Source organism: Lacerta agilis, chromosome 4 (genome assembly GCF_009819535.1).
Source record: "Lacerta agilis isolate rLacAgi1 chromosome 4, rLacAgi1.pri, whole genome shotgun sequence".
Lineage (NCBI taxonomy): Eukaryota > Metazoa > Chordata > Lepidosauria > Squamata > Lacertidae > Lacerta > Lacerta agilis.
This window is the reverse complement of record NC_046315.1, coordinates 4,753,382-4,779,658: the sequence shown is the minus strand read 5'-3', so window position 1 is coordinate 4,779,658 and position 26,277 is coordinate 4,753,382. Positions and strand designations below refer to the sequence as shown.

The 26,277-nt window shown below is 42.4% G+C and overlaps 1 pseudogene; it reads left to right on the top strand.

Moving 5' to 3' along the window:
* LOC117045034 overlaps positions 1-26,277 on the top strand; it is a 79,205-nt pseudogene that overhangs the window by 13,297 nt on the left and 39,631 nt on the right.

Below are 26,277 nucleotides of genomic sequence, written 5' to 3'. Positions count from 1 at the left end.
CGAAAGCTGAGATGCTGGACCTGGTGATCTTGGAGCAGTTCCTGGCTGTCCTTCCCCCGGAGATGGAGAGCTGGGTGAGGGAATGTGGAGCGGAGACCAGTTCCCAGGCGGTGGCCCTGTCCGAAGGTTTCCTCCTGAGTCAGGCAGAGGAGAGAAAGCAGGTGAGAGACTGTCCTCTGGATACTCCCAAGGGGTTCCAAACAGGACAGAGAACATCCCATAATTGTCTGCTGATGGCGCATCCGTTTTCTGGGAAAGCATCCATGGAATGAGATCTCACACTCTTCAAGTCTTTGTCATTCTGTTTCTAATATTTCTCACCGTTCCCTGTTTTGAATCCTTGTTCCTTTTTCAGGGAAAGGATCATTTTGCAGAAATGGACCTGGATTCCTGTGAGACAGAGAGGCCTCCATTGGACACCAGACAGAGGCTGCTGGGTAAGGAGGAAGGTGGTTTTTCTCCGTTTGGTCTCATTCTGTTGGTTTTTCAACTTGTTTTGGGGAAAGACAGTTGGGAGCAAGGGTCCAGAGGAGGGGAGATGCATTTCTGCACAACAAACATATGAAATGGGCACAACGTCCAAATGCTCTCAGCAGGTAAGACTTTCTCAAAGGCCCATCTGTAGTTAGAGATCCCCTGTCTCACCTGTGAGAGGTTGTTAGTTAATAGGGCCATTTCAGCGAATTCTTGTAGTTTGTTCTGCCATTCTGAAATTTTTGGCAGTTCCTGATCTTTCCAACCTATTGCTACCAATATTCAGGCCGCTGCTATTGCATACAGAAACACTTCTTTTGACTTGGTTGGGATTTCTTTGTCCACCATACTTAAAAGAAATATCTCTGATCTTTTAGTAAAAGATATCCCCATCATCTTTTTTAATTCCTCATATATTTCCCCCCCCCAAAAAACCTTGATCTTTCTTCACCGCCACCACATATGAATCATGCCCTCATTGTTCGCTCCGCATATCCAACACACGTTTGCTAAGCTTTTATACATTTAAGAAAGTCTGGAGGGTGTGAGGGTGTGAGATACCAACGGTTGGCCATTTTTAACATGTTTTCTCTCATGTTGTAATTAGCCGTGAATTTCAAATTCACCTTCCATAGGGTTTCCCTATCTTTAAACATAATTGGGTGTCCCACATCTTGTGCCCACTTATCATTGAGACTTTGACCATCTCATCCAATACTTCAAAATCTAAGAGGAGTTTATACATTCGAGAAATTAACTTGGTTTTACAATTTAGCAATTCCCTTTCAAATATTGAGGGCTCAATTTAGAAACCCACTTGTTTATCTTGTTAATAAACTTCATTAATTTGGAAGTAGTCCAACCAACTAAAAAGGTAGTTTTTTATCTCCTCATATTTTTTCAGTTTCTGTTAACAATGTGTATATGTTATCCACTTCTCTTTTATATTATTCATTTTTTTTACCGCAATAGCCTCACAGGGTGAGATCCATCTTGGTATTTTGGGTTCCAGATATCTTTTATATTTGCTCCACACCAAATATATTGCATTTCTTATTACATGATTTGAGAAGCTTTTGTGGACTTTTGTTTTGCCGTAGTTGAGATAGGCATGCCAGCTGAAATGGGTGTCATGACCTTCCAAATCCATAACATCCCAAATTTGTAAAATGCACCATTCCTTCAACCATAGCAAGCAGGCGGTTTTGTAATATAGTTTCAAGTCTGGAACGCCATACCCGCCTCTATTGAAGGTGTCGATTAATATCCTAAGTTTCACTCTAGGTCTTTTACTGCTCCACAAAAATTATGAAATTTATTTTTGCCATTTGTCGATATTACTAGTCTTTCCTATAATTAGCAATGTTTGAAACAAATAAAGTAGCTTCGGCAAAACATTCATTTTGATTACCGAAATGCGGCCTAAAAAGGATAAATTTAATCTATTCCAGGTCTCTAGTTGTTGTTTTATCTCATTCCAGCATTTGGAGTAGTTGTTATTTTATAAGTTGATATTCTTTGTTATACATAGTCCTAGGTATTTAATTTTTGGATAGATTTTAATTTGCATTATTTTTTAAGTTCTTCTTTTTCAGCCGATGTTAAATTTTTAACTAACAATTTAGTCTTTTCTAAATTCAATCTAAATCCTGAGACTTTACCAAACTCTTGTATTATTTCTAGGGCCTTGCTTAGGCTTTTTTCCAGCTGTTCTGTAGTTATAATTAAATCATCCGCAAAGGCCCGCAATCTATAGCTTCTCTCTCCCAACTTTATCCCCCTTACGTCTTTATGTTCACCAATTTGTTTACACAAAATCTCCAAGGTTAGGATAAAAATCAGAGGGGACAATGGGCATCCTTGCCTGACCCATTTGCTAATTTGGCACTCCTGAGATATATTTCCATTTATTATGATTTTTGCTGTTTGTCTTGAATATATTGCTTCAATTTCCTTTATGTATTGCTCCCCAAACTCCATGTGGTGTAGTAATTGTAAGGTTCTCAGTAGTTGCCCATGAATAACCAGTTGGACTCCGCTGTTTCTTTTAGGTTATTTTATTGTGCAAGTATATACAGTGCAGAGCATCAAAGTTCACGTCTGTCTCATCCGGGAGACAGAGTCCGGGAATGACCCTTTCCGGTTCTTTGCCCAGCATAAAAGCCATGGGATGCGGAACCCCTTCCTACCATCCCTGCGTCTGGCCCCTCTGCGCAAGTGGGGAGACGGAAGAGGTGCATCTCCCCCTGTGCCTGAGCGGTGCGAGGGCTCTTCCACCCTTCCAGAGTCTCCCCTTCCCCACTAGAGGGACTGCAGCTTTTGTTGTCCATATAATCCAATAAAATATCATGGATTTTTTTTGTAAAAGTCCATTTTTGCATCATTTGGCGCGTAAATTCCCAGTATTAGAAATTTTTCTCCTTGCACATTCATTTCTGTTGCAACATATCTTCCTGCATTGTCTTTAAAAAGCATTCTTGGGGTGTACTTTTCTTTGGCATATATCACTACTCCTCTCTTTTTGACTTTGTCTGATGAAATAAAGTCTTGACCTAATTTTTTATTTTGCAACAATCTTCTATGGGTCCTTATTACATGAGTTTCCTGTAGAAAGATTACATCCAAATTTTGCTTAATTAATATATGATTCACCTGGTTCCTCTTGGCCTTCAAATTTAGACCTCTAACATTCCACGTCAAGAACTTTAGCGCCATGTTTAATCTTCTATTGTTATTGGTGCTGCAGCTTCCAGCAGATCCTCTTCGTCTTGTCCAGTCTTGGGTATGAATCCTGATTGTGCAATTCCCAACCTCTCCATAAGTTGTGCCTGTTCTTTCCTTTCATCAAAATCCTCCGGATATTTGTCCAGAAATTTCTGTTTCTCTTCAACTGATCTTATTCTTACTTTCTGATCTTTGAATTTGAAGGAAAGGCCTTGTGGAAATTCCCAGCGGAAAAAGATTCCTTTTTTCTTGAGAACCGATGTCACGTTGATATATTTTTTCCTAAGGTCAAGGAGGAGTTGTGGGATGTCCTTAAAAAGTATTATCGGGTGCTTTTCCACTTCCAAATTCTTGCCGTAATGTAAAGATAGAATATCATCTCTTTCTTGTCTGTTTCGAAAAACAATCATGCAGTCATTCACTATCTTTCCTTTTCCTTTCTTATTTCTTCCTCCAAATCTGTAGGCCTTCACCACCGTCTTTCCAATCTCCTCTTCATCCAGGTCCCAAAACTCTGAAAATTGCTCAATTAAAAATGTCTTTAAGTCCTCTTTCTCCAATTCTGGTAATCCTCTTATTCTCAAGTTGGATTCTCTCTCCTTCAACTCTAACATAGCGATCGAAATCTGTGCATTTTCTTGCTGTTTTTGTATTTCTTTCAATTTTACATTCTCTAAAACGTTCACTTGTGTTTGCACCTCTGTTAGATGTTCTTTTGTCTGTTTGATCTCACCTTTCATTAGTCCAACTTCTTTTCCAAACCTGTCAAGACTCTCAGTATTTTGTTTTACTTTTTCTGAATTTTCCCTAAGTGTCTCAGTGTTAGCATTAACACTTGATGTCAAAACTACAAGTTGAGAAAGCACTTGTTCTTCAAATGATGTTACAGAGCCTTTCCTTTGGTCTCTTTTTGACCTCACTGATGCTGCCTGTGCTGGCGTTGTCTTGTCCTCATCCATATCAGTTTCTTACAAAAACAGTTCTTAATATAGTCCAGTTCAAGGTCACACAGCTGCAAGGATTTCCAGGCTCTAATGTGAATTCCAATAGTTTCACCCCCCCCCATTTTCCAAGGGAGGCAAAGAAAATAACTTTAGTTGCCACTAGAGGCTCCAGAGTCAGTAACTTTGTAATCTACCAAGGTGATCTGCCACAATGTGTTTCCTTTCTCGCCGTTAAACAAAGTCAAGAAGATTTATAATCCATCAAAGTGCAATCCGTTACACATGTTGCCTTTTAAAACCTCCAAAGTCCGAAAAGGGCTTCCCCAGGCTCCAAAATAGCAGTTAAAACAAGTCGGAAACAATGTATCAGTCTATTCACTCACTCAGTTATGTCACAATGGTTGCCCGCAGACAGACCCTGTCTCCACATTCCAGAGGGCGCACGGAGTTTCCTCTTTCAATTAAGTCTTTTTTCAGGCATAAAATCCAGTTTTCTTGCCCCGCCATTAGGTTTTACCCTTCAGGGGGCTTGCTAAGTCAAAAACCTGAGTTTTAAAAGCTCTATATACAGTTCACGGTCATTGTTTTCCTCCCGTTACAATGATCCTGCCGTGATCAGGGGAGACGGACTTCCTTTTTGCGTCTCACTCCGTGCCAAATTTATTAACCTTAGAAAAAAGTTTTTAGTAAACCTTTACTCACAGAGTCCAAGTCTTGCCAAATCAACTTCAAAGGAAAAGCAAAGCACTCGTTTCCGCCGGCTGTCACTGCTTCACGGAGTCAGGAAAGCAATGGATCTGAGTGCCTGCGCCTTCCACTTCACCCCCTCTCGGCAACCCTTAATAGGGTTTACCGGGGAGTAAAGGAGGCGTGAAGGGCACCAGCCGGATCTCCACGTCTGCAGAACGCTCTATCTGCAGTTTAATCGGGGCCGTATTGCAGTTACGGTACCCCTAGCCCTGACAATGTCAGAGCCCTCCCGGAGATTGAAAGGGTCCCTGCCACTCAGGAATGGCGCTTCACCGGAAGTCCTTTCCTGATCTTCTCTAGCTCTTCTTGCTTCTTTTTTTCCTTTTGCTTTTTTTGGATTGAACTTTGTTGAATGTAGCATTTTTTTCAATTTTCCCGAAAATTTCCGTTTTCCCCTGGAAAAAAACGGGGGGGGGGGGGTCCTGAGCTTCAAAATTCCCGGAAATGTTACATCTCTACTCCAGAGTAGGGGAGATATATATCTAAACAACAAACATGAAATGGGCATAAACGTCCAAATGCTCTCAGCAGGTAAGGCATTCTCAAAGGCCCATCTGTAGTTAGAGATGCCCTGTTTCACCTGTGAGAGAAGCAGGCACTCCTGGCATCCTGTTTACCTTTTTTCTCTTGTAGGTGACATAATGATGCCGGCAAGACCTCCTGATCCTTCTTTTCATGGGGACAGAAGGGAAGTAGGTGCTGTGGAACCAGATCAGGTCAGGGTAAGCTGCTTTGTGGGGGACAAAGGCCGAGGGCTGGAGCAATGTCATGGACTGGTTGGGCACAGAGGAATGGTGGGAGGAAGGAGCTGGGGAACCAGGAAGGGAAGATGGCTCAGAGCCCAAGGAGTGGAGGTAGAAGAAGGATGGGCGGTCAGAGGGGGAAGAGGGAGAAGCCTGGGAAAAGGAGGTGTCAGAAGCTGAAGGGCTAACAGGGCTTAGTGAGCTGGGAGACTGCGGCAGAATGCAGTGCAGAATCAGGGGCAGAAGAGGATAGGAAGGTGAAGAGGCTGAGGTGAGTCAGGGTAAGGCAGAGCCACCGCTGGCTTTCCCTCCTTTTGCCCTGCTTGTCTCTCACAGCCAGGAGACCCCTTGCATTGCAGGAATCTCTGCTAGATCATCCAAGACAGAGGGTCAACCAAAACAGGCTGGAATGCTTGTGTAGGCAGAATGACTTGAGAAACACAAGGTGGTTGTTGTTGTTGTTTAGTCGTGTCCGACTCTTCGTGACCCCATGGACCAGAGGACGCCAGGCACTCCTCTCTTCCACTGCCTCCCGCAGTTTGGTCAGACCCATGTTGGTAGCTTCGAGAACACTGTCCAACCATCTCATCCTCTTTCGTCCCCTTCTCCTTGTGCCTTCAATCTACACAAGGTGGAGTACCACCTCTTTGCACAAAGATGAATTAAATTAAAAGGTAGAATAAAATAAGCATCTATAAATAAAATGTGCAGCAAAATAATCCTATTGAAACAACACCGCAATTTACAGGAAGGAAACGAGAGCATTGTGTAGCAGATCATATTGATGCTGTCTCAGAGGAGGGCGTTTCCCTTCTTCTTTTAGGGTCCAGTGTGCTTTGAAGATGTCGCTATTCGTTTCACGGACGAGGAGTGGGCGTTGCTGGATCCTGAACAGAGAGCTCTGCATAAGGATGTCATGGAGGAGAATTGTGGGATCGTGGCCTCTCTTGGTAAGGCTCCCTGTGGGATCGTCATATCTACCTGGAAATTCAAAAAATACCTCTATGTGACCAACCTCCTACATTTTCACAGAGCTCAACAGCGCCCCCTATAACACCTGGGAACCTAACACCCCCACAATAAACAGTAAATTGCAGGGGTTTTTTTTTGACAATCTTCCTCAAATTATTCAATTTTCTACCACAATTGGGCTGCTCTGAACTGCCCAGGCCATATTAAATGTCAGCTTCAGAATTGTTAGGAAACATAAGTAGCTTCAGGTTTTCTGTTTTTGTTTTTGCTCCAGTCAGTCTTGGGTTGACCAAAGAGATGACTGACATTGGAGATGGAGGGGATGCCATGACTGGGCCAAACAAAATTCATCCTAGAGAAGAGCTATGCTTATTGAATCTCGGGTTGTAGTAGCAGTAATAATAATAATAATAACAACAACAACAATAATAAGTCTTAAATTGAGGTACCACTGTAGTAGTAATAATAATTTTTATTTATGCGCTGCCCATCTGTCTGGGTTGCCCGACCACTCTGGGCAGATTCCAACAGAATTTTTCTATGGTCGTGCTTTGCAAGACGAAAACGTTTTGCGATTTTTTTTCACACAACCGTTAATACCCAGGATGCATTGTGCCTGGAGGTTTTAAAAAGTGCAGTTCCAGGTTGACTTCGAGGAGCAACTCATAGCAAGCGTTTTTGGAAGGTTTTCAGAACTTTTTTGCAACCACTTGGTGAGTTACATATTCCCCCACATTTTCCAAACTTTATTGAGGGTTTTGGGGTTGTTGGGGGGGGGGGGTTGGGGGATTTAAGGATTTGGGGGGTGGGAAGGTATTTTTCAGGCATTTCTGTGCTGGGGGGGTGCTGTTATGCCACTTGGCAGGTCGTCCCGGGCAGGTTTGGCCAGGGGTAGGGAGGTGTGTGTGAAGCGGATGTGAAGCACTGCTTTTTGTTTTTGAGAATGTAGCAACTGTGCTAACATGGGTCCCAAGAAGGCTGCTCCTGCACAGGCCGGGGAGAGGAAAAAGAACATTACGTTAGAAATGAAGAAGGAGATCATCCAGAAGCACAACAGTGGCATGCGAGTGACAGACCTCGCCAGGGAGTACGGGAGGAATCCATCCACCATTGGGACCATCCTGAAGATGAGGGAGAAGATCCTTGCAACAGATGTAGCCAAGGGAGTCACCAGGATCGTGAAGAACCGGCCAGCTGTTCTGGAGGAGGTGGAGAAGTTGCTGCTCCTCTGGTTAGAAGAGAAGCAGCGTGCAGGGGACACAGTGACTGAGGCTGTCATTTGTGAGAAGGCCAAGGCCTTGCATGCAGACCTCGTACAGCAACAGCCAGGAACCTCAGCCGAGCCAGAAGTCTTCAAGGCAAGCAGAGGCTGGTTTGAAAGATTCAAAACCAGATCTGGAATCCACAGCGTGGTTAGGCATGGAGAGGCTGTCAGTTCCAATGTTCCTGTGGCTGAGGACTTTGCCATGGAGTTCCTGGAGGTCGTGACTACACAGGGCTACCTTCCACAGCAGGTCTTCAACTGTGATGAGACCGGGCTGTTTTGGAAGAGGATGCCCAAAAGGACCTTTCTCACTCAAGAGGAGACCAAGCGGCTAGGCCACAAGCCCATGAAGGACCGTCTGACCCTCCTCTTCTGTGCCAACGCTAGCGGGGACCTGAAGATAAAGCCCCTGCTGGTGTACCACTCGGAGAACCCACGGGCCTTCAAAAAGCACAAGGTCAACAAAGACCAGCTGAGCGTGTTGTGGTGATCCAACCGTAAGGCTTGGGTCACACGCGTCCTGTTTGTGGACTGGGTCAATCTAGCTTTTGGCCCTGCTGTCAAACAGTACTTGCTGGACAACGACCTGCCGCTGAAGGCTGTGCTTCTGATGGACAATGCTCCTGCTCATCCTAAAGGCCTTGAGGAAGACTTGTTAGAGGACTTCCGCTTCATAAATATGATGTTCCTGCCGCCTAACACCATCCCACTGCTCCAGCCAATGGATCAGCAGCTCATCGCCAATTTCAAAAAACTCTACACCAAGGAGCTTTTCAAGAACTGCTTTGAGGTGACTGATTGCACCAACATCACCCTGCGTGAATTCTGGAGAGACCACTTCGACATCGTCACCTGCTTGAAGATGATCACCACGGCCTGGGACGGGATCAGCCAGAGAAATCTGAATTCCGCTTGGCGCAACCTGTGGCCAGATTGTGTGGCAACAAGTGACTCTGATGCACCAGAGTCAACAGTGCTGGAGGAGATTGTTTCCTTGGGGAGGACCATGGGCCTCGAGGTCACAGAGGAGGACGTCTGCGAGCTGGTGGAGGACCATGACCATGAGCTGTCCACCCAGGAGCTGGGCGAACTGCAGGCAGAGGCTATGCAGGAGCAGGCCTCGTTGGAAGAGAAAGAAGCGACAAGTGAGGAACAGCTGTCCTCCACGGAACTGAAGGACATCTGCCAACAGTGGGGAAATGTGCAGACTTATGCACAGCGGCACCACCCAGACAAGGATCTGGAACGTGACCTTGCGAACACTTTTGATACAAGGATCATGTCCTCTTTCAGAGGGGTGCTGACAAGGCGGCTGAAGCAGCAGACCATGGAGAGGTTCTTCATGAAGAAGCAAAGAGTGGAAGAGGAACCTTGAAACCTTCTCCAAGTTGTCCTCTAGAGCCTTAGAGAGTCCTTTGGTGATTTTTAAATGTTTTTCTGTCACGTTTAAAAAGTTGAAGTTTTGTGCTTGAAATTTTTGAAATCCTCTGAACAGTATTTATGCCTTTAAAGAGCACTTAATAAACACTTTGTAAACCAAATTTGACATTGTTCTGACTTTTTTGCCCATAGGAAGGCATTAATTAAATTTCAATGCATTCCTATGGGAAACCGCGAAACTTTCGCAATACGAAACGACTCGCAGAACGAATTAATTTCGTCTTGTGAGGCACCACTGTATAAACATGAAACATAAATAATAATAATCTGATTCCATATAAAAAGAACATTAACTTTAAAATGAACAACTTAAACTAGTGCCCAAAATTGTGTAAAACATTCCTGAAAAGTGTATTTCTGAGATTTGATGGCTCATAACACCACTTTTCTGTGGAGTAATACCATAAGATTATATATCCATAGAAAGATAATTTAAAGAAGAATGTAATGCCATAATTTTTATAAAGTAATAATAACAATAACAATAACAATAATAATAATTTATTTGTACCCCGCCCATCAGGCTGGGTCCCTCCAGCCACTCTGGGCAGCCTCCAACAAATATTAAAATACATTAAAATGTCACGGATTAAAAACTTCCCTAAACAGAGCTGCCTTCAGGTATTTCTAAATGTCAAGTACTTGTTTATCTCTTTGACATCTGATGAGAGGGTGTTCCACAGAGCGGGCACCACTACCTGTTTCCCTGTAGCTTTGCTTCTCGCAGTGAGGGAACCGACAGAAGGCCCTCGGCGCTGGATCTCAGTGTCCGCGCTTAACGATGGGGGTGGAGACGCTCCTTCAGGTATACAGGACCGAGGCCGTTTAGGGCTTTCAAGGTCAGCACCAACACTTTGAATTGTGCTCGGAAACGTACTGGGAGCCAATGCAGATCTCTCAGGACCGGTGTTAGATGGTCCCGGTGGCCACTCCCAGTCACCATTCTAGCTGCCGCATTCTGGATTAATTGCAGTTTGCGGATCACCTTCAAAGGTAGCCCCACATGGAGCACATTGCAGTAGAATCCTGTTTAAAATATATATACATATATACATTTTCAGTTTGGGATCAAGAATTTCATTAATGCATTTTGGGGGCATTTACATTACCATTAATGAGACAAATTCTGCCCACACCTTTTGTTGCCATACAACCCCAGATCATCACACTGTCTGGGTGTTTCACGCTCGGTGTAATGCAAGGAGGATGTAAATCTTCTCTGATTCTTCTCCTCGCGTATTTCATGCCATCACTACCAAGCAAGGAGATTTGGGTCTCATTGCTCCAAATATCATTGTCCCATTGTTCTGCTGTCCAGTAAAATTGGTTTTGTTGTTGTTCAGTCGTTCAGTCGTGTCCGACTCTTCGTGACCCCATGGACCAGAGCACGCCAGGCACGCCTATCCTTCACTGCCTCTCGTACTTTGGCCAAATTTATGTTAGTAGCTTCGAGAACACTGTCCAACCATCTCATCCTCTGTCGTCCCCTTCTCCTTGTGCCCTCCATCTTTCCCAACATCAGGGTCTTTTCCAGGGAGTCTTCTCTTCTCATGAGGTGGCCAAAGTACTGGAGCCTCAACTTCAGGATCTGTCCTTCTAATAAGCACTCAGGGCTGATTTCCTTGAGAATGGATAGGTTTGATCTTCTTGCAGTCCATGGGACTCTCAAGAGTCTCCTCCAGCACCATAATTCAAAAGCATCAATTCTTCGGCGATCAGCCTTCTTGATGGTCCAGCTCTCACTTCCGTACATTACTACTGGGAAAACCATAGCTTTAACTATACGGACCTTTGTCGGCAAGGTGATGTCTTTGCTTTTTAAGATGCTGTCTAGGTTTGTCATTGCTTTTCTCCCAAGAAGCAGGCGTCTTCTATTTTCGTGACTGCTTTCACCATCTGCAGTGATCATGGAACCCAAGAAAGTGAAATCTCTCACTGCCTCCATTTCTTCCCCTTCTATTTGCCAGGAGGTGATGGGACCAGTGGCCATGATCTTAGTTTTTTTGATGTTGAGCTTCAGACCATATTTTGCGCTCTCCTCTTTCACCCTCATTAAAAGGTTCTTTAATTCCTCCTCACTTTCTGCCATCAAGGTTGTATCATCAGCATATCTGAGGTTGTTAATATTTTTTCTGGCAATCTTAATTCCGGTTTGGGATTCATCCAGTCCAGCCTTTCGCATGATGAATTCTGCATATAAGTTAAATAAGCAGGGAGACAATATACAGCCTTGTCGTACTCCTTTCCCAATTTTGAACCAATCAGTTGTTCCATATCCAGTTCTAACTGTAGCCTCTTGTCCCACATAGAGATTTCTCAGGAGACAAATGAGGTGATCCGGCACTCCCATTTCTTTAAGAACTTGCCATAGTTTGCTGTGGTCGACACAGTCAAATGCTTTTGCGTAGTCAATGAAGCAGAAGTAGATGTTTTTCTGGAACTCTCTAGCTTTCTCCATAATCCAGCGCATGTTTGCAATTTGGTCTCTGGTTCCTCTGCCCCTTCGAAATCCAGCTTGCACTTCTGGGAGTTCTCGGTCCACATACTGCTTAAGCCTGCCTTGTAGAATTTTAAGCATAACCTTGCTAGCGTGTGAAATGAGTGCAATTGTGCGGTAGTTGGAGCATTCTTTGGCACTGCCCTTCTTTGGGATTGGGATGTAGACTGATCTTCTCCAATCCTCTGGCCACTGCTGAGTTTTCCAAACTTGCTGGCATATTGAGTGTAGCACCTTAACAGCATCATCTTTTAAATTTTTAAATAGTTCAGCTGGAATATCATCACTTCCACTGGCCTTGTTGTTAGCAAGGCTTTCTAAGGCCCATTTGACTTCACTCTCCAGGATGTCTGGCTCAAGGTCAGCAACCACACTACCTGGGGTGTATGAGACCTCCATATCTTTCTGGTATAATTCCTCTGTGTATTCTTGCCACCTCTTCTTGATGTCTTCTGCTTCTGTTAGGTCCTTTCCACTTTTGTCCTTAATTGTGGTAATCTTTGTACGAAATGTTCCTTTCATATCTCCAATTTTCTTGAACAAATCTCTGGTTTTTCCCATTCTGTTATTTTCCTCTATTTCTTTGCATTGCTCGTTTAGAAATGCCCTCTTGTCTCTCCTTGCTATTCTTTGGAAATCTGCATTCAATTTCCTGTATCTTTCACGATCTCCCTCGCATTTTGCTTGCCTTCTCTCCCCCGCTATTTGTAAGGCCTCATTGGACAGCCACTTTGCTTTCTTGCATTTCTTTTTCATTGGGATGGTTTTCGTTGCTGTCTCCTGTATAATGTTACGAGCCTCCATCCACAGTTCTTCAGGCACTCTATCCACCAAATCTAAATCCTTAAACCTGTTCTTCACTTCAACTGTGTATTCATAAGGAATTTGATTTAGATTGTATCTTATTGGCCCAGTGGTTTTTCCTACTTTCTTCAGTTTAAGCTGGATTTTTGCTATAAGAAGCTGATGGTCTGAGCCACAGTCAGCTCCAGGTCTCGTTTTTGCTGACTGTATAGAGCTTCTCCATCTCTGGCTGCAGAGAATATAATCAATCTGATTTTGATGCTGCCCATCTGGTGATGTCCATGTGTAGAGTCGTCTCTTGTGTTGTTGGAAAAGAGTGTTTGTGATGACCAGCTTGTTTTCTTGACAGAACTCTATTAGCCTTTGCCCTGCTTCATTTTGAACTCCAAGGCCAAACTTGCTAGTTGTTCCTTTTATCTCTTGACTCCCTACTTTAGCATTCCAATCCCCTATAATGAGAAGAACATCCTTCTTTGGTGTCATTTCTATAAGGTGTTGTAAGTCTTCATAGAATTGATCAATCTCAATTTCTTCAGCACTGGTAGTTGGTGCATAAACTTGGATTACTGTGATGTTAAAAGGTCTGCCTTGGATTCGTATTGAGATCATTCTATCATTTTTGAAATTGCATCCCAGTACAGCTTTCGACACTCTTTTGTGGACTATGAGGGCCACTCCATTTCTTTTACGGGATTCCTGCCCACAGTAGTAGATATGATAGTCATCCGAACTGAATTCGCCCATTCCTGTCCATTTTAGTTCACTGATGCCTAGGATCTCAATGTTTATTCTTGCCATCTCATTTTTTACCACATCCAGCTTACCAAGGTTCATGGTTCTTACATTCCAGGTTCCTATGCAATACTTTTCTTTACAGCATTGGACTTTCCTTTCACTTCCAGGCATATCCGCAACTGAGCGTCCTTTTGGCTTTGGCCCAGCCGCTTCATCAGCTCTGGATCTACTTGTACTTGTCCTCCGCTCTTCCCCAGTAGCATGTTGGACGCCTTCCGACCTGAGGGGCTCATCTTCCAGCGTCATATCTTTTATATGCCTGTTGTCTTTGTCCATGGAGTTTTCTTGGCAGGGATACTGGAGTGGCTTGCCAGTTGCTACTCCAGGTGGATCACGTTTGGTCCAAACTCTCCACTATAGACTTCCGGCGGCGACGCCATTGCGGGTGGTCGTGGGCTGCTTCGGCTACGAAGCGCCCAGTCCATCCCGGGGGTTTGGAGCCCCGCTACCGCAAAGCGGGGCTCCGGTGGGGTGCGGGAAGAGCGTCCCGCACCCTGGGCTCCCCGGCTGTGCCCGTTGTGGCTCCGAACCCTTCTCTCGCTCCCCCTGTAAAGGGGGAGTGGGGGTGAAGGGACGACGGAGCCGGGCTATAGGGGACATGCCCCAACCGGGATGTAAATGCGGCAACAAATCCTGTGATGAGCGTCTAAGTTCTACCTGTGATGCATGGATCTAAAGAAACCCGGTGGTCGTGAGTACTTGATTGGACCAGATATTATGCTTTTTGGACGATCCGGGGGAAGGAGAAAGGCAGCCTGCCTCCCTCCCTTTGAGTGAAAGAAGTTAACCAATTTGAGTGTCTGCTGCTACAGAACTGGTTACAAAGTATTCGAACTTTGATACATGAGACTGTTAAAATTTTCTTTTGGGGAGTAAATCCGCGGAAAATATCTCCGTTTAAAGCTGCGGTCTCTGTGCTCCGGCTCAGGAAAAATGGCGACGGAAAGTTTAAACTGAGGTGAAAAACAACTCTTACAAAAGGAAGAACATAGAGACAGAGACTGTAATTTGACACTAACTCCCACCCTCTCTACCATCATGTTGGACTTTGTCTTTGAACTTGTTTTGAACTCTGGACTAACGGATGAACAAAGGCTCAATGTTTTGAGGCTGGAACTGCTTTATCGGAAAGTGAAAGTCTTGTGTGGGGACTTGAAAAGAAATTTACTTCCCACAGAGGAGGCTTTTAAAGACTTTGATACTTTGGAAGGAAACCCTGGCAAGGAGCTGAGAGGGTTGCTGGAAGGATGGAGAGAAATGACAGGGCGACTCCGGGAAAAAGATTCGTTCTATGGGGGTGGCAGCCCCAGGACGACGATAAGATTTGCTATATCCAGACCCCGAGGTGTGAGCTCGGGGGCAAGGGACAAAGAATCAAGATATTTACAAGAAGAAGAAGAATGGTATAAAGAAACGGAGCAGCTGAAAGAAGATGAGATGGATACCCTGAAGCTCGTTGCAAGGAGTGTTCTGAACTGTGCCTGGATCTGTGGACATTTGGGAAAAGAAGGCAATTGGAAGTTTGGTTCTGGTGTCACTAGGAGAAGGATAATGGACAGAGGGGGAGTGGGGTGAAGTATTAAGTAAAATCTAAAATGGTCTGTTACGGCATTTTGAAACCGGAGGGTGAAGACTGTTAGCTATATTTAGTTTTTCTTAATAAGAAAGGAGATATTTGAAGTGTTTATGTTTTTAGCAGCAGATTAAAGGACAGAGGAGATAGTGTAGATTTGATAAGAACGATTTGCGAAGATCTATGATGATGTATTACTAGTAAATCTAGTATAAGATGATTAAGTTTATAGACTAAGATGATTAAGATGATTGTTTTATTCTATATATATAATTGTGTTTAATTTTTAGAAGAAGAGGTTAAAAAGTAGATTATGGGTATAAAACCGAAGGTGAAAAGGTAGGGGAAGTCAACCGTCAAGATTCAGAAATAGAAATTTTTTTATGAGATGTTTAAATAAGAAGAAGAATCCTGGCAATGTTTGTATTTGGTTTATAACTGTATTTGTTTTGTATGTGTATAAATGTAGGTGTGGATATGGGTGTATGTTGTTATAAGGAAAAAATGTCAATAAATTCTTATTAAAAAAAAAACAAACTCTCCACTATAACCTGTCCATCTTGACGTGTCCATAGCTTCCCTGAGTAATTCAAGCCCCTTCACCACGACAAGGCAGTGATCAATTGGTTTTAGCCCCGTTTAATATTTTCAACCTTCGTTTGAGAGATAAAAATGACTTTTCCCCAATCTTTCATCTAATTTCTTTATAACTGTAGCCTTGTTCACTTAATACTACAATTGTACATCCCTTTCTGGGTGACCAATCAACTCTTTGTGCCATTTCTATAATTTTATTATGTTTTACAATCTCACTAAATGAAAGAACACCAAAAAACCAAAAAACTTGATAGCAATCACATAACACACTGACAAAAGTCAACCTAAGCATGTTGTGTTTCCTTTTTTTGGTTATTTGGCTATAACGTTTCATACAATATGGTTAATTGAACAAACTTTGTTGAATTGCATTCTTGATTAAATTATTTTTCCATTGATATATAATTTTGTGATATTACTCCAAAAGAAGTGGAGCCATCAAACCTCTGAAATACACTTTCCCCCAAAAGTCTCTGACAATTTTAACCACTACTGTATATCAAACAAAGCAACATTCAACAACTCATCAGAATCTAATAATAAATATGTTGGTTAATGACAAAAATACAGGTAATAAACAGACACCCAACTCCCTTCAGTTCTTCTCCATTTGTTCCTGAGGCTCTTATCCCTTTTTGTCTCCATTGCAGATTGTGATGAATCGGAAATCGAGAACAAAGGTGACCATGACAAAATCCCCAAAGAGGAAAAGCCACGTAAAAATTTGGAGTGTGGAGGAAGCTGCAGTCAGAGCTCCCATTCCACTTCCCATCAACAAAATCTCATTGGAAAGAAACTCTATCAGTGCAAGGAATGTGGAGCGACCTTCAGTAGGAGCTCCGACCTTACATCCCATCAAATAATTCATACAGGGGAGAAACCATATCAGTGTGTGGAATGTGGAAAGAGCTTCATTCAGAGCTCCTCTCTCACTTCCCATCAGAGAATTCATACAGGGGAGAAACCGTATCAGTGTGTGGAATGTGGAAAGAGCTTCAGACAGAACTCCTCTCTTACTAGGCATCAGAGAATTCATACAGGGGAGAAACCCTATCAGTGTGTGGAATGTGGAAAGAGCTTCAATACAAGTTCCTATCTAACTTCCCATCAAAGAATTCATACAGGGGAGAAACCCCATCAGTGTGTGGAATGTGGAAAGAGTTTCAGTCAGAGCTCTGAACTTACTAAGCATCAGAGAATTCATACAGGGGAGAAACCCTACCAGTGTGGGGAATGTGGAAAGAGCTTCAGTCACAGCCACAGTCTCACTTACCATCAGAGAATTCATACAGGGGAGAAACCATATCAGTGTGTAGAATGTGGAAAGAGCTTCAGTCAAATCCACCGTCTCACTTCCCATCAGAGAATTCATACAGGGGAGAAACCATATCAGTGTGTGGAATGTGGAAAGAGCTTCAGGATGACCTCCAATCTAACTTCCCATCAAAGAATTCATACAGGGGAGAAACCCTATCAGTGTGTGGAATGTGGAAAGAGCTTCAGTCAGAGCTCTGAACTTACTTCGCATCAAAGAATTCATACAGGGGAGAAACCCTATCAGTGTGTGGAATGTGGAAAGAGCTTCACTGAGAGGTCTTCTCTCACTTCCCATCAAAGAATTCATACAGGGGATAAACCCTATCGGTGTGTGGAATGTGGAAAGAGCTTCACTGATACCTTATCTCTCACTTCTCATCAGAGAATTCATACAGGGGAGAAACTCTATCAGTGTGTGGAATGTGGAAAGAGCTTCAGGATGACCTCCAATCTAACTTCCCATCAAAGAATTCATACAGGGGAGAAACCCTATCAGTGTGTGGAATGTGGAAAGAGTTTCAGTCAGAGCTCCAATCTCACTTCCCATCAAAGAATTCATACAGGGGAGAAACCATATAAGTGTATGGAATGTGGAAAGAGTTTCAGTCAGAACTCCAATCTCACTTCCCATCAAAGAATTCATACAGGGGAGAAACCTTATCAGTGTGTGGAATGTGGAAAGAGCTTCAGTCAGAGCTCCAAGCTCACTTCCCATCAGAGAATTCATACAGGGGAGAAACCCTATCAGTGTGTGGAATGTGGAAAGAGCTTCAGTAGGACCTCCAATCTAACTTTGCATCAAAGAATTCATACAGGGGAGAAACCCTATCGGTGTGTGGAATGTGGAAAGAGCTTCAGTCAGAGCTCTGAACTTACTTCGCATCAAAGAATTCATACAGGGGAGAAACCCTATCAGTGTGTGGAATGTGGAAAGAGCTTCAGTCAGAGCTTCCATCTCACTTCTCATCAAAGAATTCATACAGGGGAGAAACCCTATCAGTGTGTGGAATGTGGAAAGAGCTTCAGTCAGAGCTTCCATCTCACTTCTCATCAAATAATGCATACAGGGGAGAAACCCTATCAGTGTGTGGAATGTGGAAAGGGCTTCAGTCAGAGCTCCCATCTCACTAAGCACCAGAGAATTCATACAGGGGAGAAACCCTATCAGTGTGTGGAATGTGGAAAGAGCTTCACTGAGAGGTCCTCTCTCACTTCTCATCAGAGAATTCATACAGGGGAGAAACCCTATCAGTGTGTGGAATGTGGAAAGAGCTTCAGGACAAGCTCCAACCTCACTTCCCATAAAAGAATCCATACAAAGGTCAGAGAAACCATTATACAGTTTTAGGAGCCAGGTAAATCAGCACCTTTTTAACCAGACCTTTGGCTGATTGATATCTAATTCCCTAACTTAAAATGTAATACCTAAATTACAACAACTACATAAGTATATGCTTACAAAAACCACTACCCATGTCTTGGTTGACGTCTTAGTTAATCACACAGCCAGCAGAGTCATGAGATGAAAAAACTCTGCATGACCACCAGCAATTTTCGCTGCGTCACAAACTGAGTCCAGCACATTTCTGACTGTGCTTTTAAAGTCTTTTTTTCTTCTAAAGCAGAGTGCAGCGGAAAACAAAAGCAGCTCGCATCTGTGTTGACTCTGGCAGTAAAAGACGACAACTCCCAGCTCATTAAAGGAAGATTTATTTCTTCTGAAGGGCTTGCAGCCTGGAGGGAAACACTGCCGTCCTGGCTGGAAGCCGGCAACAGATTAACAGACTGATTTACAATGTGTCATATTACACACCCAGAGACCCACACATAATCCCTGGATGTGTAATACGTCATCCTGTGACGCAGGACGCATAGCTGAGCTTTAACCCTGTAAGCTCACACACTCTCACACCCCCTTTCGTCCTGCATCACAGGGGAGCGTAAGTAATTCCTTACATTATAAACATACCATCACAAAATTCCTCAAGACAATGGAAACTCAAGGGTTTGGTGAACCCATCTTCCAGATTCTCCTGGCTTGGACAGTACCTCAGTTTTACCAATCCTGTCTGGATGTTCTGGCATACATTCTGGAACCGAATGTCCAAATATTTGGCTTTGAACTGTCCAGTCTCTGCCAGCTTCAAACAGGGCTGGTTGCCCCCCCCCCAGACTGTGATGGGCAAGCAACACTCCCCGTTGATCTCTTGGACCAAACATTTGTAAAACTGCAATTCCCTACAGATCTCCAGACACCACACTGTATTCAGCCTCTGTAAAGAGCAATAAAACTTTGCTTCTTGGATCTCCATCCAACCAGAGCATTTCCATACTTCACAACTAACCCAGACACTTACTTCCTGTCCTCCAAATTGGCCCAATCGGCGTCAGACCAGCAAGTGATTTGTGCTGTACCTTCAGCCGACAATTTGAGGCACAATTGTTTGGTACCCTGCAAGTACCTAAGCACTCTCTTGATAATCTTCGAAATACTTCCACTCCATTCTTAACTTTTGATTTGATTGGTATCTTATAATTGAGGTTAATTTTGCCTGTTCTATATACTCACTTAATTTGCAAATCCACTCTTCCTTTGCTGTTATGTCCTGAGATTTCCATTTAGTGGCAATCACTACCCTGGCAGTTGTTGTTGCATACAAAAAAAGATTGTTTTTTTTAATATGTGGTATGTCTTTGCCCACCAGCCCTAACAGATAAGCTTCAGGATTTTTTTTTATCAAGGGGATTTTTAGCATTTTAAGTTCCTCATGTATTATTCCCCAAAAATTCTTTATTTCCTTGCAACCCCACCACATATGAACTGTCATTCCAGGTTCCTTGTGACATTTCCAACAAAGATTGGATTTTAATTTATAAATTTTGGCATGTTTGACTGGTGTTAAATATCACCTGTAAAACATTTTACCAAAGTTTTCCTTTATCGTGAAGCAGGTGGTAAAGCGAATATCCTCATGCCAGAGTTTTCCCCATTGTTCTGAATATATAGTGTGGCTGATGTCTTGCCCCCATTTGACCATTGTTTCTTTTACCTCTTCATCCATCAAATCATAGTCCAATAATAGAGTGTAAATTTTCAATTATAATTTCCTATTGTTTTGTAGTATAATGGTGCTAAATAGCAATTGTTCTTTAATGAAACCTTTTCTTTGGTCTGCATTAAACACACTTTTTAATTGTATATATTGCCAATTATCCATCCCATATTGTTTTAATTCTTCATATGTTTTTAATTTTAACTTTCCTTGGTCTTCTTCCAATATTTGTCTATATGTTGCCCAGTTCGGATTCATATTGAGTTTTGTTAACTGCATGGGCTTCTGATGGAGAGATCAATAGCTGTTTATATTTATTCCAAACTTTAAACAATGAATTCCTGAGTATATGATTTTTGAAGCCGTTATGTACCTTTACCTTCTCATATGCTAGGTAGGCGTGCCATCCATACCTATTGTTGAAACTTTCTAGATTTAAAATACTAGTGTTTTCCAATAAAATCCATTATTTTAGCCACACCAGACATTCTGCTTCATAGTATAATTTTAAGTATTACTCATTTATGATGAGAATAGGATTTATTTGTTTTGAACTTTGCTTGGTTCTTCCTTGGTAGCCAGTGCAATTGTTTCAGCAGTGCTAGAACTCAGGACATCTAAGAACTTGAGGGACACCTAAGAGAAGTTTGGCAGGGGAAAGGTCTCCCTTGGGAGGTGGTGGACTCTATTTCCTTGGAGGTTTCTAAGCAGAGATCGGATGGCCATCTGCCAGGGTTGCTTTAGCTGAGAGAACACAGGACCCTCTGCCTTGAGGGACATCTAAGAGCAGTTTGGCAGGGGAAATGTCTCCCTTGGGAGGAAAGAGAAGCATTGCCAGCCGTTCAAGGGCTGCTCTGCCTCCTCTTCTGAGGACAGCCCTGCTCTTCCTGAAGAGTGAGGAGACCCTAGGAGGGTCCTCCAGGCCTCAAGGGGTCCCAGAAGAAGAGCAGAACATGAGGAAGGTGGTGGAGTCTTCCTTGGAGCCAGTGAAGGCTGATGGGGTTGAGCAGCTGGAGGCTTTTTCCACTCTTGATTTATATGCTCTTAAAATTGGGATCTGTTTTGATATTTAAATTTAAAAGGGTGCAGTGGAACCGGATATTGCCCATCTCCTTTGCCAGGGGAGCCACATTCTGATTGAAGGAGGCCAGGATTAGCTTTTTCATGTAAAACCAATTGCAGTCGTTAACAGTCGTCAACAGTTTTATCACATGAGTGGAAAGACCGCTGCACCACTCACAGAAATAGGACTATACTCCCTTCTCCCACCTTTAAAGTAACCTTGTGATACCAGAAACGGCTTGTTTAGTTACACTAGACGTAGAATCCCTACACACGAACGTACCATTACCTGAGGTCAGACAGATAATAGAATTACTAAACTCCAGATCTACCCGGGAACCTCCAAGCCATTTTCTCATGGATATTTTGGATACTAGATCATAATTTTTTTTCAGACACCTGGATCAATTCTACCTACAAACAAAGGGGGTAGCCATGGGTTCTGATCACTAATATCTATTCAGAGATCACCAGTATTCAGAGATCACCAGCAGCAACTCAAAGTGCGACCCTTCCATAAACCCACTGACTGCAACTCCATATTACATGCATTCGTCCTTCCATCCGCCTCATCTACTTAAAAATCTTCCTTATGGACAATATTTGCACCTCAAAAGGAATTCCTCATTAGATAAAGACTATAAAACTTCAGCGAAGGCACTTACAACCTCCCTTCTCCAGCATGGCTATTCTCATAAAGCACTACATGAAGAGAGGGCCCTGTTGAATGATTTGATAACGACACAAGAGGTGGAAAGGCCTATAAGCCAAATGGAAATCGGGAAAGCCCCAGGACCAGATGTATTAACAGCTAAATACTACAAAATTTTAAAAGAATGGTTGACTCAACCACTAATGGAAGTATGCAATGATATTTTAAGTGGGGGTCAGGCACCGGAGACCTGGAAAGAAGCTTATATTACTCTGATCCCCAAACCTGAGACAGATAGATCGCAAGTTAAAAATTATAGGCCAATCTCCTTAGTCAATGTAGATTACAAAATATTTGCTAATATACTAGCAAGAAGTTTTAAACTGATTTTGTTAGAGGTAATTAATAAGGACCAGGCAGGTTTCCTACCTGGAAGGTATATGAAAGGCAATGTCAGAAATATAATTGATATATTAGAAATGTTAGAAACAAAGTTGTAAAGCACTGCTAATGTTTATTGATGCAGAAAAAGCTTTTGACAACGTTTTCTGGAATTTTATGAAGATGAATTTAGGTAGCATGGAGGTAGGCCAGAAATTTTTGAATGGTATTGATGCGATTTATTCTAATCAAAAAGCAAAAACTATTGTTAATAATGTGGTTTCAGAAGAGTTTAGAATTGAAAAAGGAACCAGGCAAGGGTGCCCACTGTCACCCCCTACTTTTTATCTTGGTCCTGGAGGTGCTCCTGAACATAAGAATAATGAGGAAGTGAAAGGAATGGTAGTAGCATCGAAACAGTATAAATTAAAAGCCTTTGCCAATGATTTAGTGCTGACATTACAAGATCCTGAAACCAGCACTTGTAAGGTGCTGGAATTGGACAATTTGCGGGTCTGAAACTTAATAAGAGTAAAACCAAAGTTCTAACAAAAAATCTTACAACAGAAGAGCTTGCTAGATTAGAAACCACCACAGGTTTGAACTTCACAGATAAGGTGAAATATCTTGGTGTAAATCTAACATCTAAAAACTTGAATCTTTATAAAGATAATTATGAAAGGTTATGGAAAGAAATAAGGAGAGATTTGGAGATATGGTCAAATCTAAAACTATCTTTATTAGGACGAATTTCAGCTGTAAAAATGAACGTATTGCCAAAAATGTTGTTTTTGTTCCAGGTATTACCTATTATTGATAAGTTGAAATTTTTTAGTGAATGGCAAAAGGTATTATCCAAATTTATCTGGCAGGGGGGAAAGCCGAGAATTAAGTACAAATTGCTCACAGATAGTAAAGAAAGAGGCGGATTTTCCCTGCCAGACTTAAAGTTATTGTCAGGAAACCCCCCTCACCGCAAGTGGTGGCATCCCAGGAGCGTCTGCAGTACAGGGAACCCCCTGTGCATTTCCATAGCTCGTCCTCCCCCTCCTCCGCTGGAAGCTACCATTCCTCCAGTGGGGAAGGGGAGTAGGAAGCAGGAAGGCGGTGCAGGGGCTCTGACAGGATCGCAGAGCCTCAGCATTGCGGAGATCGCTGGGAACGGGGTCAGGTTCCCACACTCTTGAGGGACAGACAGGAAGGATGTGGGAGAGGCAGGCGGGGGTTCAGAATCCCACGGCTTTTTTGCTGGAAAAAGAACCGGAAGGGGTCATTCCTGGACTCTGCGTAGTGAGGAGGTGGACGTGGAAACTTTTGCTGCACTGTATATAGTTTGCACAATAAAGAACTTAGTTTAGAAGTTCTGCGTTTGGCTGATTCTTCATGAGCAACCACTGAACGTCCTTACAGTTATATTTTGAGGCAGCAGCATACTGATTTGCTGGATTTGGAAGGGTTTGACAATGTGTATGGTTGGCATGCTTATTTATGGTATGACAAGATTTCAGCACAAAATGTTTAAGAATCATATTGTGATAAAAGCATTGTATAATGTTTGGATTAGATGCAATGATTTACTTGAAAGAAAGACACCAAGGTGGAAGCTCCTTTGGAAGCTAAGGCAGAGAAAACGTTAAATATGGAAACCAAGTGGTTGAAATATAATGATACACTGTTGCAAGAGGAAAATAGGTTTAAGTTAAAACCATATGAACAGCTTAAAGAAAAGTTGAATGATTGGTTACAATATCACCAGATTAATGAAATGTTTAGGTTAGACAATTTTTTAAAAAAACGGTTTTCAAATTGAGAAATTCAGACTGGAAACCGAATTGTTGGAACCAAAGACAAAAAAAATCTTTCAAGAATGTATAATTTATTGCTGGAGTGGCACACAAAAGATGAACAGGTTAAATCTGTAATGATTGATTGGGCTAAGGACGTGGTGCACAATATTATGATGGAAGATTGGGAGAGGTTATGGAAGAAAGGTTTCAAATTTACTGTGTGTACTATTTTAAAGGAAAATATGATGAAAATGATGTATAGATGGTATTTAACTCCTGTAAAATTAGCAAAAATGTATCACACATCAGATAATAAATGTTGGAAATGTAAAAAAAAGAAGGAACCTTTTACCATATGTGGTGAACGTGCCCCAAGATAAAGGGCTTCTGGGAAAAGATTTATAATGAGTTAAAGAAAGTGTTGAAAAACACATTTATTAAAAAACCAGAAGCCTTTTTGTTGGGGATCACGGGGGAAGGAATCCCCCAAAAAGACACTATTTTCTTTTTGTATGCCACAACAGCAGCAAGAATATTAATTGCCAAATATTGGAAGACACAAGAGGTACCAACAATTGCAGAATGGCAAATGAAAATGATGGACTATATGGAACTGGCCGAGCTGACAGCAAAACTACGTGATCAGGAGGAGTCAGTGCAAGAGGAATGGAAGAAATTTTGGAATTATCTTAAGAAATATTGTTCTATTTACCGGCGTATAAGACGACTGGGCGTATAAGACGACCCCCAACTTTTCCAGTTAAAACATAGAGTTTGAGATATACTCGACCGCAGATTCTCCTCCCGGTGTATAAGATGACCCCTGACTTTTGAGAAGATTTTCCTGGATTAAAAAGTAGTCTTATACGCCAGAATATACAGTAATTGATTATAATCTTTTGGAAACAATAAATAGGCTTTTGGTGGAAATATTTAGAAAGGACTTAAAATATGTAGGAAATTATAGATAAGATTGAATGTAAAGATTAGATTGCCAAAGTAAATTGACAATGAAATTCAGAAGGAGGAGATCGAAGGAAGTCACTGTGAAATGTTAAGAAGTATGATTATAAAAATAATAATTGTTAGTTTGTGTTTTATTGTATGTTTTGATGTGTTGTTTTCATTTTTTTCGTATGTTTTGGTATTATTGTTTTGTTGAAAATGAATAAAATATTAATATATATATAAAAAGCACTACATGAAGCACAATGCAGAGCAAGGTAAGCAGACAAAACCTTTTAACACCTGCTATGAGAAACCAAGGAGATAACTGCATCATATCCAATTTGCAATACACTCCCCGCACCTCTTCCATAAAGGCAATCATATACAAACATTGGCATCTCCTCTCCAACATTCCTGGATGTCAGAAACCTCCACTTTTTGCTTTAAAAAGAACAAAATCCCTCAGGGATTTCTTGGTAAAATCAGACATGGTGCCGCAAGTAAAACCAGGGGATGAGTTGCCTTCCGGTCACTAGATGCGGAGGATGCAGTATCTGCAAATAATCCTTACAGGTGAAGGAATTCTCTGATGCAATTACTGAAATTAAACATTTCAGTAATTGCAACACAAAAAACTGTGTTTATGTATGGACCTGTCCCTGCAAAAAGATGTACACTGGTAAATGTTCTAGGCCTATAAGACTCAGAATCAATGAACACTGATCCAGGATATGTAATCATATTATGGAAGCACCACTTGTGGAGGAAGAAGAAGAAGAAGAAGAGTTTGGATTTGATATCCCGCTTTTCACTACCCGAAGGAGTCTCAAAGCGTCTCACATTCTCCTTTCCCTTCCTCCCCCACAACAAACACTCTGCGAGGTGAGTGGGGCCGAGAGACTTCAAATAAATGTGACTAGCCCAAGGTCACCCAGCAGCTGTATGTGGAGGAGCGGAGACGCGAACCCGGTTCACCAGATTATGAGTCTGCCGCTCTTAACCACTACACCACACTGGCTCGCTTTTTTAAATTTTGTGTCTGTGAAGGGGCTAGGTCTGAAAACAATTTTACTTCCACATAGAGTCGCCTTCATGTTAAGGCAGCCAATTTAGAAAACTGGGTTGTGTTCAACACACAGCTTAAATCCTCTGAGGACAAGTGTAATGCAACCCTCCCCAGACATTTCTTCCCCCCCCCCTTCATTAAAGTTTTGTTTAAATTTCGCTTTTGGACCCAGATCAGGGTGGGGGTGGGGGGGAAGAATAAAGAGCTGCGTTTTAAAGCTGCAGTATTTTTATGGCTTATGGTTCAACTCCTTGCTTTTCTGCAAAATGAGGTATGATAAACAAACTGTGTCCGTCAGATGAATACATCAAAACAAGACTTTAAAGCGGAAGGGACATATGTTGGGACGGGGAGGAGGGAAGATTGCCAAACCCAATTCTGAAACAGTGCCAAAAAAAAGAGGGGGGAAGGGATAAGGTAAGGAGGGGGAGAGG